We start from the raw sequence: 18,665 nt of genomic DNA on the forward strand, positions 1-18,665 counted from the left end.
CTTCCGGTTCGTGTTAACCAGTGACGCAATTTCTGCCTCCGTGGAATGCACTACATACAGCTGCGAAACGCGGATGTTTTTTACTGATGCTTGTTTTTGCCAAATATCCTGTAAGTTGCGCATTTAATGCGCTTGATAACTCATGCTAAACTGTGTTTCACTATGAGTTTTTACTCTGTTTTTCTATGTATGGAGTGTGGTATATCCTTCCTGTCATAAAAATATCTTCCTGGAAGAGTGTGCGAAGTGTGACCTTTTTTTGTATTGTTGACATATTGGTCAGGCAACGCACTGACACTTTTGCTGCCATTGTGCAATGTGCTGGGTGTTCAGTGCGCTCCTGTGCCTTTAAGGATGGTTGAGCTCCCTCCAGTCATCTATCCATTAGAATACATGTGCTCCCCATGTATCCCACAGGATACAGGGTGCCTTGCTATGGCCTGCAGCTTATGCATGTATTTGCAAATGTGTGCAACTAAACCCCTGTTTTTAACGCAAACTGTTAGGCAAGTTAATTTGGCTGGTCGCAGGCTGGTTGGTAAGTTGAGCTTGGAAATTCATTGGTTTTATTTTACATGCTTTTACAGCTTGTTCAGATTATGTGAATACTTTGGTGTGCATAGTCTGAGCACAGGTTCACTTTAAAAAGGAACTTCAACTGGCATTTGCAAAACTAAAAGTCAACAGCTATAAGTAATATTAGCTGCTGATTTTAAAAAAAAACATACTTATCAGCCTGCGAAGTCCAGCACCATCTTCTTCACACCCAATTTTTTCAGGGTTTCTGTACTTCCGTGTCCCCATCTTGCATTCAGGAGCCAGCTTTCACTTCCTGATGACTCGCAGTTGGCTCTCCACTGCACATGCATGAGATTGCTAACTGTAGGGAGACTGTCCTAAATCCTCCTGAAATGTCTGACATGATATCCCAAGAGGCTGCAGAAGGGATGGGCAAGCCTAGGGCCTTCTTTAACCGATTCCTGACCAGCGGCCACAGTTACACAGAGGCAGGATGGCTCCCCCGGGCGAGCCATCATAGCTGTACGTTGGCCCTTTAAGACGCCGCTGGAGGCCGATGCGAGTGCCTGTCGGGCATCACCCACGATCGCTTGTGACAGAGTAAAGAGTAGAGTTGTGTTAACACACAAATCCCGATTCTCTTAGGGGAGTGGAGACAGATCGCGTGTGCATACTAAGTATGAACACCGATCTCTCTCCTCCCTTAGTCAGTCTCATCCCCCCTACAGTTAGAACACACCTAGGGAGCACAGTTAACCCCTTGATCGCCCCCTAGTGTCAACCCCTTCACTGCCAGTGACATTTACACAGTAATCAGTGCATTTTTATAGCACTGATGGCTGTATAAATGTCACTGGTATCAAAAATGTGTCAAAAGCGTCCGATTTGTCCGCTGCACTATCGCAGTCACAATAAAAATCGCTGACTGCCGCCATTACTAGTAAAAAATAATAATAAATGAAAATGCCATAAATCTATTCCCTATTTTGTAGACACTATAACTTTTGAGCAAACCAATCAAAATACGCTTATTGAAATTTTTTTTTACCAAAAATATGTAGAAGAATATATATCGGCCTAAACTGAGGAAAAACATTTCTTCATTTTTTTTAAATTGGAGATATTTATTATAGTAAAATTAAAAGATATTGATTTTTTTTCAGAATTATCCCTTTTCTTTTGTTTATAGCGCAAAAAATAAAAACCTCAGAGGTAATCAAATACCACCAAAAGAAAGCTCTATTTGTGGGGAAAAAAGAACGTAAATTTTGTTTGGGTACAGCGTTGCACGATTGCGCAATTGTCAGCTAAAGTGACGCAGTGCCGTATCGCAAAAAAATGGCCTGGTCGGGAAGGGGGTAAATTCTTCCGGGGCTGACATGGTTAAGTGCGCAAAGAGGAAGTGGAAGTGAGTACCCCAAAAAAAAAGGTAAATGCTCTATGAATAAAAAAAGACATGTAATTAACAGGTAAGGGGGAGGTAGCAAAATTAATATTGGAAGAATCTTATTTTGTGAGTGAAGGTCAGCTTTCAAGACCAAGTTCACCTTTAGGGAAAAAATAATAACTGTACTTATTTTTCCTACAGGAGACTGCAAAGCATCCACTGATCCCAGGTGCAATGTTAGGCTCCTGCAGGCATGTCTTTCAGCTTTCTGCCCATACCTCCATATGGGCTTTCAGTTAGAAAGCTGGAAGTAGTATAGAGGAACTGAATTTATTCTCTAGAGAAGAGGAGATTAAGGGAAATATGATCAACATATATAACCACATAAGCGGTCCATATAGTGAACTTGGTGTTGAGGGATTCCCTTTAACCACTTGCCAACCAGCAGGTCGGCAAGTGGTTAAAGTGGTTAGTCAGGTCACCTCTATTGCGTGAAGCGCCATAACCGTACATTGCTTCGTGCAATAGATACAGTGGGCACGTGTGCGCACCAGACCTGATGCGCAAGGCCGCAATGTCCATCGGCCACCCGCGATTGCTCCACAGAGACCCGGAACGGGATCTGTTAATGTAAACAAACAGATCCCCGTTCTGTCAGGGGAGTACAGAGTGATTGTCTGTTCCTAGTGATTAGGAACAGCGATCTCTCTCCTCCTCCAGTCAGTCCACTCCTTGATCGCCCCCTAGGGTTAATCCCTTCCCTGCCAGTATCATTTATACAGTAATCAGTGCATTTTTATAGCACTGATCGCTGTATAAATGTCACTGGTCCCAAAAAAGTGTCAAAAGCGTCCAATCTGTCCGTCGCAATGTCGCAGTCCCGCTATAAATCGCTGATCACTGCCATTACTAGTAAAAGAATAAATAAAAATGCCATAACTCTATCCCCTATTTTGTAGACACTAACTTTTGCGCAAACCAATCAATATACGCTTATTGTGATTTTCTTTACCAAAAATATGTAGAAGAATACATATTGGCCTAAACCGATGAAGAAATTTTTTTTTACATTTCTTTTTGGTAATTTATTTAGCAATGTCCAGCGCCGCTGCTGCCTATGGAGAGATCGGACGAAAACGGACAGCATGTTTTTCATTTCATTAGATCTCACCCGATCCGATCCGCCAGTGACGGATGCGAATGTAGAAGCATCCGTCTGCTTTTAGTGGATTGGACCAGGTCGGATGTCAGCGGACATGTCCCCGCTGACATCCGTCGCTCCATAGACTAGCATGGAGCGCCCGTTCAGGTCCGCCGTCAAAACTGACAGGCGGACCTGAACAGTCCGACCGTGTGAAAGGGGCCTCATAGGTAAAGTTGATCCAGGGAATATACAATTGCCTCTTGGGCGATCAGGAAGGAATTCTTTCCCCTGCCTAAGCAAATTAGATCATGCATTGCTGGGTTTTTTTTTTTTTTTTGCCTTCCTCTGGATCAACTGTGGGTATGGGATTATGTATATAGGATTGTTTGATATTTTTTTTTATTATTATTGGTTGAGCTAGATGGGCTTGTGTCTTTTTTCAACCAGACTATGTAACTATGTAACATTCTAAAGGTGACCTTATCCTTTAAGCCAAAATCTTACATAGCATCCTTAAACTATACGTGAACCCTCACCTTGAAAAACAACCAATTCAGTTTATACAAAACATTATAAATACCGCCATTATATATAAAAAAATGTAGAAAAAGGTAAGTATAACCTCTGTTCTCAGCTGCATAGTAGATGTGGGTGAAGACTGCAGGGGAGCAGGCCGCATGAGGCAGAGAAATAGCAATAAACTGATCTTCCCAGTGAAGAGCTGTGCAGGGGGAATGTCAGCATAAGTTTTGCCCACTGAAGGGTAGACCAGCTGTGCTCCCAGGACAGACAGAAAACTGATCACACTGGGATGGATATGCTTCTATGAATAGTTGTCAGTTTGAAATATGAAAGCAGAGGGACTGGCAGGATAACCAAGTATTTCAAACAAAGTAATAAATACAAAGAGAAAATTATACTATTTAACACAAGTACGTGATACAACATACACATATTAGAAATATGAAATGTTGGGCTAACAAACACTTTAACCTGCACAGCTGTCAACCATTGATTTTCCCACAATTCAAATTACACAATCACCACCTATAACTTGTACTGGGGCATGCCAGCTGAGCAGCATACCGTTTATTTATAGGGGCTGAATTACTAAAAGCAAATAGGCTGTTCACTTTGCAAGGGAAGTTTAAATTCGCAACGGAAATTTCCCTAGAGCTTTTGCTTGCACATGATTGGATGGTAGAAGTGAGCAGGGCTTTATCTCATTCACTGAGCTCAGGGGCAAATTCAAAGCAAAGTAAAACTTCCTTTGCAAAGGAAGCAATCTATTTGCCTTTAGTAAAACACCCCTATGGTGTCAAATTATGTGTAAACTCTGCTTTTCAGCGACCTAGCATCACCACGACAATAAGTGGGTGCTTCTACTCCTGCTATATAGATAAAACATTATATGGAGGTTAGTCTCAACCTTTAAGGTCTTACATCACATTGGTTTGTTTAGAACTGCTAAATCTTATTAGGACAAGTTACCCTATATGGAAACATCTATGCCTTGTGTTTACTGTAGCTTCACTAGTAGCTAAAAGTGAAAAAACTGGTTTCTGTATCCCCAGGTGATAAACCATGGATATGCATTCACATTTAAAACCTTATTGCCCGCTGATGCTAGTAATATTTCTAAACATCCTACCATAATGATACAAAGGCAGCGCGTGCAATAAGGCACATGCTTATTTTCTGGTACAAGGCAATACCCATTAACATTATCCCCTTCTGTGGTTAAGTTACTTCAAAGTATGCATTAAGTTTTGTCGTTTACTCAAATATCACCACAGCTGGCACCACTATAGAATTTACAGCATACAAAAATCCAATGGGGTACAAACATTTCATTACTCTATTCAAAACTTAAAAAAAGTTTTGGCTTTAGATACACTTTAAGCAAACACTAATACATCCAAATAATGTAAATTGGGTGAGAAAAAAAATCGAGCTCCTGGGGTGCCTGGCTAACACAATGGAGTATCAACTGCACTGAGGAAAACAGATTCTATATCAAAGACAATAAACCAGACACTGGGGTTGATTTACTAAAGGCAAATCTACTTTGCATAGTGCATTTGGAAGTTCACTTGGAAGTGCAGTCGCCGTAGATCTGAGGGGAAGTTCTGAAATGAGGGGAAGCTCTGCTGATTTTATCATCCAATCATGTGCAAGCTAAAATGCAGTTTTTTTATTTTTCTTGCATGTCCCCCTCAGATCTACAGCGACTGCACTTCCAAGTGCACTTGCAGTGCAAAGTGGATTTGTCTTTAGTAAATCAACCCCATAGTGTTGGAAAATAAGCTGCAATGCTTACAACCACAGCATAACGCTACTTGCTGCATTCCAACAGAATATTCCTAAAAACTCAGGTGCAGTCTCTATTACATCTTCCCTCGGGGGTCTTTAAGACAGAAGTACACTGTAAATGCTGAAAATCGTATTTATGCTATGTTGTTTCAAATTATTTTTTGAATACTAATCTCCAAAAAAGGTTGATATTTACTTGTGGTTCAAATCAAATAAATAACATTAATATTATGGCACAAAAAAAAATCCACAATAAACAATAGTTTGAACCAGAGGCATACAGTGCCTTGAAAAAGTATTCACACCCCTTAAAATTTTCCACATTTTGTCATTTTACAACTAGAAAAATAAATGTATTTTATTAAGATTTTATGTGATAGACCAAAATCTAGTGGAACCAATTGCCTTCAGAAGTCTCCTAATTAGTAAATAGAGTCCACCTGTGTGTAATTTATTCTTGGTATAAATACAGCGGTTCTGTGAAGCCCTCAGAGGTTTGCTAAAGAACAAACAGCATCATGAAGGCCAAGGAACACACCAGACAGGTCAGGGATAAAGTTGTGGAGAAGTTTAAAGCAGGGTTAGGTTATAAAAAAAATATCCCAAGTTTTGAACATCTCACGGAGCACTAAATCACAAGATCATCCAAAATTGGAAAGGGTATGGCACAGCTGCAAACCTACCAGAACATGGCCGTCCACCTAAACTTGCAGGCTGGGCGAGGAGAGCATTATTCAGAGAAGCAGTCAAGAGGCCCATTGTAAACTCTGGAGGAGCTGCAAAGTTCCACAGCTCAGGTGGGAGAATCTGTCCACAGGACAACTTTTAGTCATGCACTCCACAAATCTGGCCTTTATGGAAAAGTGGCAAGAAGAAAGCCATTGTTGAAAGAAGTCCCATTTGCAGTTTGCGAGAAGCCATGTGGGGGACACAGCAAACATGTGGAAGAAGGTGCTCTGGTCAGATAAGACCAAAATTGAACTTTTTGGCCTAAAAGCAAAATGCTATGTGTGGAAGAAAACTAACACTGTACATCACCCTGAACACACCATCCCCACCGTGAAACATGGTGGTGGCAACATCAGGTTGAGAGAATGCTTTTCTTCAGCAGGGACAGGGAAGCTGGTCAGAGTTGATGGGAAGATGGATGGAGCCAAATACAGGGCAATCTTAGAATAAAACTTGTTAGAGTCTGCAAAAGACTTGAGACTGGGGCGGAGGTTCACCTTCCAGCAGGACAATGACCCTAAACATACAGCCAGAGCTACAATGGAATGGTTTAGATCAAAGCATATTCATGTATTGGAATGGCCCAGTCAAAGTCCAGACCTAAATCCAATTGAGAATCTGTGGAAAGACTTGAACATTGCTGTTCACAGACACTCTCCATCAAATCTGACAGAGCTTGAGCTATTTTGCAAAGAAATATGGGCAAAAATGTCACTCCCTAGGTGTGCAAAGCTGGTAGAGACACCCCCTTGCAGCTGTAATTGCAGTGAAAGGTGGTTCTACAAAAGTATTGACTCAGGGGGGCTGAATACAAATGCATGCCACACCTTTCAGATATTTATTTGTAAAAAATTTGGAAAACCATTTATAATTTTCCTTCCACTTCACAATTATGTGCCACTTTGTGTTGGTCTATCAGATAAAACCCATTTAACCACTTGCCACCCGACATATAGCAAAATGACGTTGGCAAAGTGGTTGCGTTATCCTGACTGGACGTCCTATGACGTTGTCAGGATATCAAGCTGCTGTGCGCTCCCGGGGGCGCACATCATGGAGATTGTTGTTGCGAAGTGTCAGTCTGACACACCGTAACTCCGATCTAGGTAAAGAGTCTCTGACAGAGATGCTTTACCACGTGATCAGCCGTGTCCAATCACGGCTGATCACGATGTAAACAGGAAGAGCCATTAATCAGCCTCGCCTCACTCGCGTCTGACAGATGGGATGGCCCCACACTGGACTACCAGGTATGCCACCCTAGACCACCAGGGAAATGCCAATCAGTGCCCAGGCAGCTGCCAATCAGTGCCCAGGCAGCTGCAAATCAGTGCCAATGAAAAATGCCTGCCAGTGCCACCAGTGATGTCTATCAGTGAAAACCATCAGTGCCAGCCATCAGTGCCCTTCAATGCCCATCAGTGCCGCCTTTCAGTGCCCATCAGTGCCGCCTGTCAGTGCCACCCATAAATACCCATCAGTGCAGCCTTTCAGTGCCCATCAGTGTTGCTTATCAGTGCCCATCAGTGCCACCTATCAGTGCTACCTATCAGTGCCTATCATCAGTGCCACCTCATCGGTGCCGCTTTATCAGTGCCCATCATTGCAGCTTATCAGTGCTCATCAGTGAAAACTTACTTATTTACAAAACTTTATATCAAAAACAACAAAAAAAATTTTTTTTCCAAATTTCCGGTCTGTTTTTATTCGTTTAGCAAAAAATAAAAACTGCAGAGGTGATCAAATACCACCAAAAGAAAGCTCTATTTGTGAGAACAAAATGATAAAAATTTAGTTTGGGTGCAGTGTAGCATGACCGAGCAATTGTCATTTAAATAGTGACAGCACTGAAAGCTAAAAATTGGCCTGGGCAGGAAGGTGCGAAAGTGCCCTATTTGAAGTGCTTAAAATACATTTATGTTTTTGGTTGTAACACGACAAAATATGGAAAATTTCAAGGTGCATGAATACGTTTTCAAGGCACTGCATAGTGTTAAATAAGTCTAAAACAAAAAATGCCTTTATGTCAATATTTCTTCCAAAGAATCCCTGCAGGCTTTCTAAGTATAAGCATGTGATAAGTATAAAAACATTTTTAGTGACGGAGGCTTGAAAAGAACAGTATATTACATTTCACTGACACTGAACTGTTACACTTGAGGTTTTCTATCAATAAAGAGTGTTTGTCTTAAATAATATTTGTTATGGGGCTTTTATTAACGGTCAATACTGAGAATACTGAGAATATTCCAAGAATTGTTTCATAACTGGGCAAAGATCCCTGTAACATTTCTGTTTTGGTTAAATATGAGGTTTAACTGACTAGTCACTGCGCTTTGTTGGCTGTTGTTCTGATCAATGCTAAGCGGCAGTTCTAATCCTATGCATACAAACTCAAAAAGCTTGCATGGAAAGTACGTTAGCATTTATTGTTTTTCCTCTGTGGTCTGTTATAATAGACCTTTAACATGTTCATGACACTGCACTTTTATGGGACTGATTGCATTGGGGTTGCACAAAACACCTTCTCATCCCTGTGCAGGCTAATGTGGCCCTCGCATGGATGTACGCTGTAGTATCCTGTGTGAATGAGGGCCTCTGTTAGAGCCTCTTATTAAGCTGAAGATAGTTCTTAATGATATTGGTTGTATGTTTGGGGTGGGTGTCCTGTTGCAGAATACATTTGGGGCCAATCACACACTTCCCTGATGGTATGGCATGATGGAGAATTATCTGCCTGCATTTCTCAGCATTGTGGACACCATTGATCATGACCAAATCTCCATTTCTATTTGCAGAAATGCAGCCCAAAACTTGCAAGGAACCTCCACCATGCTTCACTGCTGCCTGCAGACACTCATTATTGTACCGATCTCTAGCCCTTCATGAACAAAGTGCCTCCTGCTACAACCAAATATTTCAAACTTGACTCATCAGTCCAGAGCACCTGCTGACATTTTTCTGCACCCTAGTTCCTATGTTTTCATGCATAGTTGAGTTGGTTAGCCTTGTTTCCACGTTGAAGGTATGTCTTTCTGGCCACAATTCTTCCATGAAGACCACTTCTGGCCAGACTTTTCCAAACAGTAGATGGGTGTACCTGAGTCCCACTGGTTTCTGTGCTGATGGCACTGATGGACATTTTCCAATGTCGAAGGGAAGTAAGCACAATGTGTTTTTCATCTGCTGCATTAAGTTTCCTGCTGCTTTGGGCTTCCCATTAATAGCACAGTCATAAAACCATGAATAAATCTGGGATCAAAATTCAAAGAGAAGCATAGTATAATGGTAAAAGGACAAGTAGAAAATAGCAGATTTATGATTTACTGCATTAAATATATATATAAAGAGTACTCTATGTAATTTTCAGTGACTAAAAAGCATGATGAACCCAGACAAAAAAAGTTATTACAATAACATATCAGACTGCTAATGGTAGTCATCCTTTTTATGTGCCTTCACCATAACCTGCATTAGTTATGGTACAAACAATATTCTATTCTTTGCTTTGTGGTACTTAAAGAGGAGGTCCGCCCACCCCTACAAAAATGAAAAGCCAGCAACCACACATACTGCAGCTGCAGACTTTTAATAATAGGACACTTACCTATCCTGGAGTCCAGGGATGTTGACACCACAGCTGATGTTTCCATCAGCTGTCAGGTGCTGCCGCCGCCATTGCATGTAAGGGAACCAGGCAGTGTAGCATTACCGCTTCACGCCGGGTCCCTACTGTCCATGCGCGAGGCACCGCTGTGCTCTCCTACTGGCCCGGTGGAGGGAGAAGGAGGAGTGAGGAGGAGGGAGCCAAGCTGTGATGTAATGAGCTGCAGCCCGGACTCCCGGAAGTGGGGACAGGATACCTGTCAAAAGGTGCCAAATCTGGCACCGGAGGGGGGGGGGGAGACAAATGAGCGGAAGTTTCACTTTTGGGTGGAACTCCGCTTTATTGTATTCTGTTTTCTTTTTATAATATCTGTTTTGGATATGTCTGTTTTACATTTTTTTACATCCGTGTCACTTATCCCTATAGCTTTTACATGAAAATTTTCGGATTATACTGTAGTAATGTAGACACACTTCACAGTACAGTTTATATATTGTTTGTTGAAATTAGAAAAAAAAAATGTGATTGGTTTGAGCTATGTAAAGTTTACATAGTGGGTATTTCCATGTTATCTATGTAATGGGTGTTGGGGTTCTGTTAGTGTTCAGACAATTTTCAGAATGTTGCATCTTGTTGCATTACTTTAGCTCTAGTCATAATGTCCATGAGAACCATTAGCCTCAGTTCACACTGCCGCGATCCAATTTTGATCCAACTTTCAATGCAATGACTTGGATTCTACTTTTAAGTGGTTTGCATATTCTAAGGAAATGAAATCATGCTGGATTCGCAATAACAAATTATTGTAATAGCAATATAGGAACCAGGTCCTGCCCTACCATGGGACCAGTGGGCCCATGGTCCCAGGCAGCAATTTAAGATGGGTGGCAGCCTGAGATCTGCCTGTGGGACTGCTGTGAAAGGCTGCATCCAATGAGTGTGCAGTCCGTGCTGCCTGGGAGACAGTTTCACACTGAGCCGATATTGCCGTTTTCCAGAGCCGCTGAGTGTGAAAAAACTGTCATGTAATGTAACTGAATGCAGAGAGAGGCCAGCTGCCAAAATTGAGCGTTGATGTCGGGGGTGGGTGGGACTCACCAGTCAATGGGATGGGGTCTGGGCGGGCTGCTACGTGTATGTGGCCTGCCCCCTTTCTTAAGCAGCCCAATCAATGGCTGGTGTTTGATAGCTGCTGGGTCCTGCCCACCCCGGGTCCCACCCACCCCCGACATCACCACTGAATTGTGACAGCTGGTCTCTCTCTGCATGCAGTTACATTACATGACAGTGTCACACACAGTTTCACTAAGCGGCAATAATTAACTCAGTGTGAAACTCCCTCACCTCTGTCAGTGCCAATCAGTGCCACCTGCCAGTGCCAATCAGTTCCACCTGCCAGTGCCAGTGTTTCCAATCAGTGCCACCTGTCAATGCTAATCAGTGTTTCCAATTAGTACCACCTGTCAGTGCCAATCAGTGCTTCCAATCAGTGCCACCTGTCAGTGCCAATCAGTGCCGCCTAATATCAGTGCCAGCCAATGCCACCCATCAGTGCCAGTGTTTCCAATCAGTGCCAGTGCTTCCAAACAGTGCCCATCAGTGCCGCCCATCAGTGCTGCCAATCAATGCCCATGAGTGCCACCTATCAGTGCCCATCAGTGATGACTATCAGTGCCCAGTGCTGCCAATCAGTGCCACTCAATGCTGCTGAACAGTGATGCCTATCAGTGCCAATCAGTGCTGCCAATCAGTGCCAATCATTGCTGCCTGTCAGTGCTGCCAATCAGTGCACTGAATGCAGGGATAGGGCGATGAACTCAGCAGCCAGGCACATTGGCCATGGGGGACCGGCCTGGTGGGGCACAACTGAAATCTGTTGATGTTAATTAATGCCACCTGCTGATCTTTAGTATAAATAGGTAATCACCACACTACTATTTACAATAAACTACTGGAGGTAAAATAGTAAAAGGCCTGCCGCTAAGCACTGTTATTAGAAAAAATGGAAAAACTGCGCTATGAAAAATTAAATTAAAATAAAAATACAAGACTTTGTCGGAAGCTGCAATTCTCCTGTATAACACCAACACAGTAAGAATATATTAATAAAAAAATTACAGTTTTTCTCTAAAGCAAATTTGTCACAGGGCAATATCACAGAAATGCACACCAAAGAGGTATATTGAAGAAATATTTAAAGACTATTTTTATCATTTTGCAAAAATAAGTGCATTTTTATTTTTCATAAAAGGTAAAATTACTCTCTAAATCAAGGGCGCTTACCCTGTGGCCCTGCAGCTGTTGTGGAACTACAAGTTCCATGAGGCATTGCACGGCTGACAGTTACAAGCATGACTCCTAAAGGCAGAGGCATGATAGAACTTGTAGTTCCGCAGCAGCTGGAGGGTCACAGGTTGAGCACCCATGCGCTAAATGAATGCTGGTATTGTTTAATAAATAGCAATAAAAAAATGTGAATTGGCTCTTTTTTGACATGAAAATATTTTACCTATTTATATCTGTCTAGAATCTGCAGTGAATTCTGCAATGAGTTTTGCACGTGGTAACCAGATTGTGTAACGCTGATGCTATTGCAGAATATCCATTTTATATTGAAAAACCTGTAAAAAATGTATTTTCTATTGCAATTTCATATTTATTTTTAATTATGTTTACCAAGTATTCTGACTTCAAGTTCAAGTATACAATAAGCAATACCATCTGTCATGAACAAAATAATCTGAATCTACTACCTCAGTAACTGCAGCTGATAGTATTACAGCACAGTGAGGCTGCATTCACGGGCACAGTGAGGCTGCAATGGTGGGCACAGTGAGGCTGCAATGGTGGGCACAGTGAGGCTGCATTCATGGGCACAGTGAGGCTGCAATGGTGGGTACAGTGAGGCTGCATTGATGGGCACAGTGAGGCTGCAATGGTGGGTATAGTGAGGCTGCATTCACGGGCACAGTGAGGCTGCAATGGTGGGCACAGTGAGGCTGCATTCACGGGCACAGTGAGCCTGCAATGGTGGGCACAGTGAGGCTGCATTTATGGACACAGTGAGGCTGCATTTGATGGGCACATTGAGGCTGCATTCACGGGCACAGTAAATCTGCATTTGATGGGCAATCGTGCGTGATTGTGTAGACAGGGCCCCAGTACACTGTATTGCCCGAGGGCCTATAATGCTCTTAAGATGGCACGGCCCAATCCCAACCAGTTAGGATCTATTAGAGAGTTTCCCATTAGTCTTCAGTTATCTGCAAAGGGGCAGGCTAAAATGTCTAAACACTGAAATCAAACTGGGGATGTATCCAGGTCATACCCTTCTGTTATGATTTGGTTTTTATTGCCCTATACGAAGGGTGGAGATTTTGTAAAAATGTCTATTGTGATGTATTCTTTATTTGCACTGAATGTGTATTATTTTTCTTGTAAAAAACTTCAATAAAACAAAATGAAATAAACCAAATTGGGGAACCTTTACACTGTGACTAGAGTAATCCAAACTGACAATTCACACTGGGGAAAACCAGACATAACATAAGAGCAAAGAGATGACATTTGGGAATCCTTATCTCTTGGACTATTTTAAAAGGGGGAGAGGTCATGATCCAGCCAAGAGTGAGTAAGTTCGGATCATATTTTTACCTACTTTCCAAATGCATTTTAAACTTCAAACTGGATGTTAGAGTGAGCGGAGGTGCGTGAGGTCTCTCCCTGCTCTATCCCCCCGTGGCCATCCGAGTCAGTCTAGCGGAATTAATCTAGCTCGGGGCGCCTTATTCCCCTGCAAGAAGCAATACCTGCTTGCCCGCCTGGTTCTTCTTGTGTGGGAGCGGGGGTGCCGACGCTTGGACAGTGGGAAGGACGAAGGAGGACGGCGTCAGCGGTTTCCCTCAGCTCGGTGTGGAGGAGCTTGCGCTGCCCGCCGAGCTTGGGTGGTTGTCAGGGTAACGACCCGAGCTCCCGCGAGACATGGCGGCGTGGACGGTGCTCAATATACACAATGAAGGCAGCCGCCTGAAGCGACCCTGTACCGCCCAGCTGGCTCAGCAGTATTCAGAGGTACCAAGAGTTCAGCAGTCATAAAGCGGAGTCCTTTAATTGTCAGCTGCTGCCTTTAGTATAGTGTGGGGGAGTTCGAGCGGCCCGAATTGTTGCTCCACAGCGGCCCGTACCTCCGTAAGAGAGAGGGACACTGTAACTGCTTGCTGTGCACTGCGTGGAGGGGCTTGACAGAGCGTCCCTGCACAGCCTGGTAGAACTGGCAGTGCTGAGATATTGACGGAAGGAGGCTGGGAACTAGCACTAGCAACATCTCATATAAATAGACGCTACTGGGTCCTTGAAGGAATGGAAAAGCATTGTAGCCTGGTAACCTTGGTGAGCTATATACCCCTTCATACACTCCATTCTCCTATATAACTGGCTATGACTAGGAAAAAGGGAGAGGAACAGCAACTACAGGAGAATCTCAGCTCTCAAGCTACTCGTTCATCCAAGAAGAAGGGGAACCAGGCAGCAGTAGCCAAGCTGGAAAAGTATGCACATACTTCTACATCATCACCAATTAAAGGCATCCAGCAACCACAAGAGAAATCTCAGGTGGGAGGCCCTGGGGACAGAAAAAGCTTAGGCAAAGCATCGGTGGTACTGCCTGTTACTACAAAAACTGTGAGTAAAAAAAGCCCAGAGGGGGAGCCCCCAGGAAAAACGACTGAAATTGTCTCTGATTTAAATAAACCAATGGAAGCTGAGCCTACACTGAAAGATGTATTATGCGCAGTCAACTTTTGTAAGGGTTCATTGTGTGATCAGTTAGGAGGGTTAAAGGAAGAGCTATTTTTAATAAACCAAGAGCTGCAAAGAACTATTGTAAGAACAACTACCCTGGAGGAGAGATTAAGTCAGTTAGAGGATGACCTAAACCCAATGAAGCAAGAGTTTAAAGCAATGCAAGTACAGATGGGCATATATAAAGCCAAAATGGATGAAACGCAGGAACAATGTGAGGGTGGTGGGCCTCCCGGAGCAGTGTGAGGGCTCCCACCCTGAGGAGTTCCTGGAAAAATGGCTTATGGGGAACATTCGAGATGGAAACCTTCTCGCATCTTTTTGCAATTGAAAGAGCCCATAGAGTGCCATCTAGAGCTCCGCCATCAGGGGGTTATCCTAGGCCAATAATCATAAAAATACTCAACTACAAAGACAAGGTGACACTGATGCAAAAGGCCAGAAAGCTAGGGGACATTTTTTTATAATGGAGTTAGAATCTCATTGTACCCCGACTATTCTCCAGACTTGCAGAAGCGCAGGACGGAATTCATGGACATTAAACGCAGCTTACGGAACTATAAAGTCGCATACGCTTTGTTGTACCCAGCACATTTACGTATTACTGCCCTAGGGGCAACTCATTTTTTTGATACGGTCGCAGGGGCAACAAAGTGGCTTGAAGACAACAAAAAGGACCTGTAGAGTTATGGACTGCAGTTAATGAATAATTTAATTTAACATTGAAATTTTTCACAGATGTTGGGATGTTTTTCAAAAACAATGGGAAATTAAATAGAGGATGGCACGGGGGGGAGAGGGAGGGTTTGGCAGATGAAAGTCACTGATGAAAGATGAGGGATCACCGGTTAAGAATGTTTTTTGCGTAATTTTGATATTTTTGAATTGGGTTGTAGAAGGGGGGGGAGGGGGAGGGGGCTGATGGTGAAATATAAGGAAACTGGAACACATTTAAGTAGGGGCAGGGAGTTTTGTTTTGAATGGTTTGGAGGGAGGAAAACGGTCACAAGTAATGACCCTAGGGCTAGCCTAGTTAGGCAGGAGGGGAAAGAGGGGGGGTCACGAAGGAATCAGCAGGGTTGGGCGGTAAATAATATAAAAGAGGGGGGGGGAGGGTAATAGGGAGATGTAGGGTAGGATTAGGGGAAGACTACATGGCACATATACAAAGGGGGAGGGGGCAGATAAGAATGGAGCACACATGCACATGTTGTTCACATTTAATAAGAAGTAGCACAGAGAGAGAAGGTAGAATGGGAACTGGTTATAGGGATTTTTTGTTTTTTTTTGTCTTCCTTTTTGACACAATTACCATGATAATTGCAATTTTGGGAGACACAATCGCACAAACGAATAGCCCCTCATTCCGTTCACTGTTTGTTTCCATTTTTTTCTTTTCTTCTTTTTCTTCTTTTTTTTTTTTTTTCTTTTTCTTTTTTTTTCTTCTCTCTTTTTTTTTTTTTTTTTTTTAGATGCTACCTAAAACTCTAAATATAGGCTCTTGGAACATCAGGGGCATGGGTGATCCTGTCAAGAAAGCGTTCTCAGTGTTGGAGACCCATGGTGTCGAACTGATATGCCTGCAGGAAACCCACCTCACTAATGATACTAAACTACAAATTCGGAGCAATACATTTCAAGAACTGTATCATTCAGTCTACTCCTCCTATTCTAGGGGGGTGAGTATACTGGTAAAGAGAGGGGTACTATTTTCCTGCAGGGATGTCAAAATAGACACACTGGGGTGTTATGTTTTTTTGAGTTGCCTAATAGAAAACAAACCATTTGTGATAGCAAATGTTTATATCTCCCCTCCATTTAAAATGGAGATTTTGCTCGATTTAATAGAGTTCGTGGAGAACAAGGCAGATACCCCGATCATAGTGGTAGGGGATTTTAATGCGGTGCTTAATAATAGTTTGGACAGGTTTCCACCAGTGACCCGGACAGAAAAGGTGTCAGAGGGGCGTCTAGGCCAACTCCTCAAGGAGATTGGATAGAGCGATTTTTGGAGATCTCACAATCCAAATACCCGGCAGTATTCTTGTTACTCAGGGTCATATTCTACACTTTCACATATAGATATGGCAATGAGTAATAGTGAAGCATTGCGACTAATAAAAAAAATAGAGTACTGGCCAAGAGGGATATCAGACCACTCGCCTTTGACTCAAACTGTAAACTTAAATGATAGATGCAACCAGAAAATGTGGACAATAAATCCACTATGGTTGGAGCTGATAGGTAGCCCAGAAGAAATAGTTCTTAGATTAAAAGAGTTTGTAGAACTTAATACAGGCACAGCATCAGTGGGGGTAGTGTGGGACACCCTAAAAGCATTCCTCAGGGGACTATTTCAGCAGGTGGTAAAAATAAAGAAAAAGTCAAGGGAATGGGAGGAAAGGGTCAGAAAAGAGGCGATGGAATCAGAAGGACAGTATGTGATAGATCCAACTCCAGAGAAACAAGAGATATGGCTCAAGAAACAGCAAGAGTATAAAGCGGCAATTATTAGAAAAACTGAAAATAAGAGGCTTTTTCAGAAACAAAATTACTTCGGAGAAGGGGAAAAGATGGGCCGGATGCTAGCACTTTTAGCCAGTCCAACTCTTCCTCTTCAGCTATTCCTTCAATTAGGACTCCAACTGGAGAGATCTCATCTGAACCTGCTGTGATTATGGAGACTTTCTCCGAATTTTACAAGGACTTTTATAAATCACGTCAGGGCTCAGATTGGTGTGATATGGATAGGTTCTTGGAGGGAGCTGAATTACCTGCTCTCTCGGAGAAGGATAGGAGCGAGATGGAGTCTCCATTGGCTTTGGAGGAGTTGCAAAAAGCAATTGTGGAGATGTCTAACCAGAAATCCCCAGGCCCAGATGGGTTACCATTGGAGACCTATAAACACTACGGAGAGGTGTTGCTCCCAGAGTTTCTAAAGGTACTGGAGTGGGCAGCTGAGGGGGGAGGGCTGCCCTCCTCAATGATGGAGGCTAATATTGTAGTGATACAGAAAGAAGGGAAAGACCAACTGGAAGTTTCCTCTTATAGACCGATATCATTATTGTGCTCTGACATTAAAATTGTCGCAAGAGCGTTGGCAACTAGACTAAATAAATATATCTCAAAACTCGTGTATTTGGATCAGTCAGGGTTTATTGCCAATCGGTCCACCTGCATAAATATTAGAAGGGTATACATGAACCTCCATGTACCAATAGAAAATATGGGCTCTAGGGCCACCCTGTCCTTGGATACAGCCAAGGCTTTTGATAGCCTTGAGTGGGAGTACCTTTGGTGGGTATTGGAGAGGTTTGGATTTGGCCCTGTATTTATTGGATGGCTGAATATATTATACAATCACCCAAGCACCAGGCTAAAAATAAATAATGGATACTCAGAACGTATTTCGCTTGAGAGAGGGACAAGACGGGGTGTCCTTTGTCCCCCCTGTTGTTTGCCCTGGCCATGGAGCGACTGGCAGGAGCGGTGAGATCATCAGCCGAACTACGGGGATTTCAAAGGAAATAGGGGGAAGAAAGGATAGCGCTATATGCAGACGATGTCTTATTTTTCCTGGGGGACACGGTATCCTCGTTGGAAAAAGTGATGCATTTAGTGGAGGAATTTGGTAAGTTCTCGGGCCTAGTTATTAATTGGGAGAAATCATCGCTCCTGCCGGTCGATCTATTGGTTAATCCTATCCCGGCGGGAATACCCCAGTTAAGAATCACAGAGAAGATGAAGTATCTTGGTATAGTACTGTCTAAAGATCCCAATCAGTTTATTGAGGATAACCTAGTCCCACTCCTATTGAAATTCAAGAGAAAATGTGATATTTGGAATAGACTTCCCCTGTCTGTGGCGGGACGTGCCAACTTGGTCAAAATGATATGGATGCCGCAGTTGTTGTATTTACTCCATAATTCCCCAATCTGGATTGGAGAGAAGTGGTTTCAAAAAATTCAAACTCTTTTCAGGGAGTTAATATGGAAAAAAGGACAGGCCAGGATTGGCCTGTAAATGTTGCAGCGGCCCGCCACAGAGGGGGGAATGGCGGTCCCCCATCCGTTCGGTTATTATCTGGCAGCTCAGTTACAACAGTTGGGGGGATGCGCTACTGTGGGAGGGGGCAACAACAGTGCCAAAATCATGTTACAGGGGAA

The 18,665-nt window shown here is 43.0% G+C and overlaps 1 long non-coding RNA gene across 4 annotated transcripts in view; it reads right to left on the reverse strand.

Annotated features, from left to right (window-relative positions):
* LOC141101776 (uncharacterized) overlaps window positions 1–18,665 on the reverse strand; it is a 179,192-nt gene that overhangs the window by 10,086 nt on the left and 150,441 nt on the right. The gene's annotated exons all lie outside the window — the stretch shown is intronic.

This window comes from Aquarana catesbeiana, linkage group LG06 (genome assembly GCF_042186555.1).
Source record: "Aquarana catesbeiana isolate 2022-GZ linkage group LG06, ASM4218655v1, whole genome shotgun sequence".
Classification (NCBI taxonomy): domain Eukaryota; kingdom Metazoa; phylum Chordata; class Amphibia; order Anura; family Ranidae; genus Aquarana; species Aquarana catesbeiana.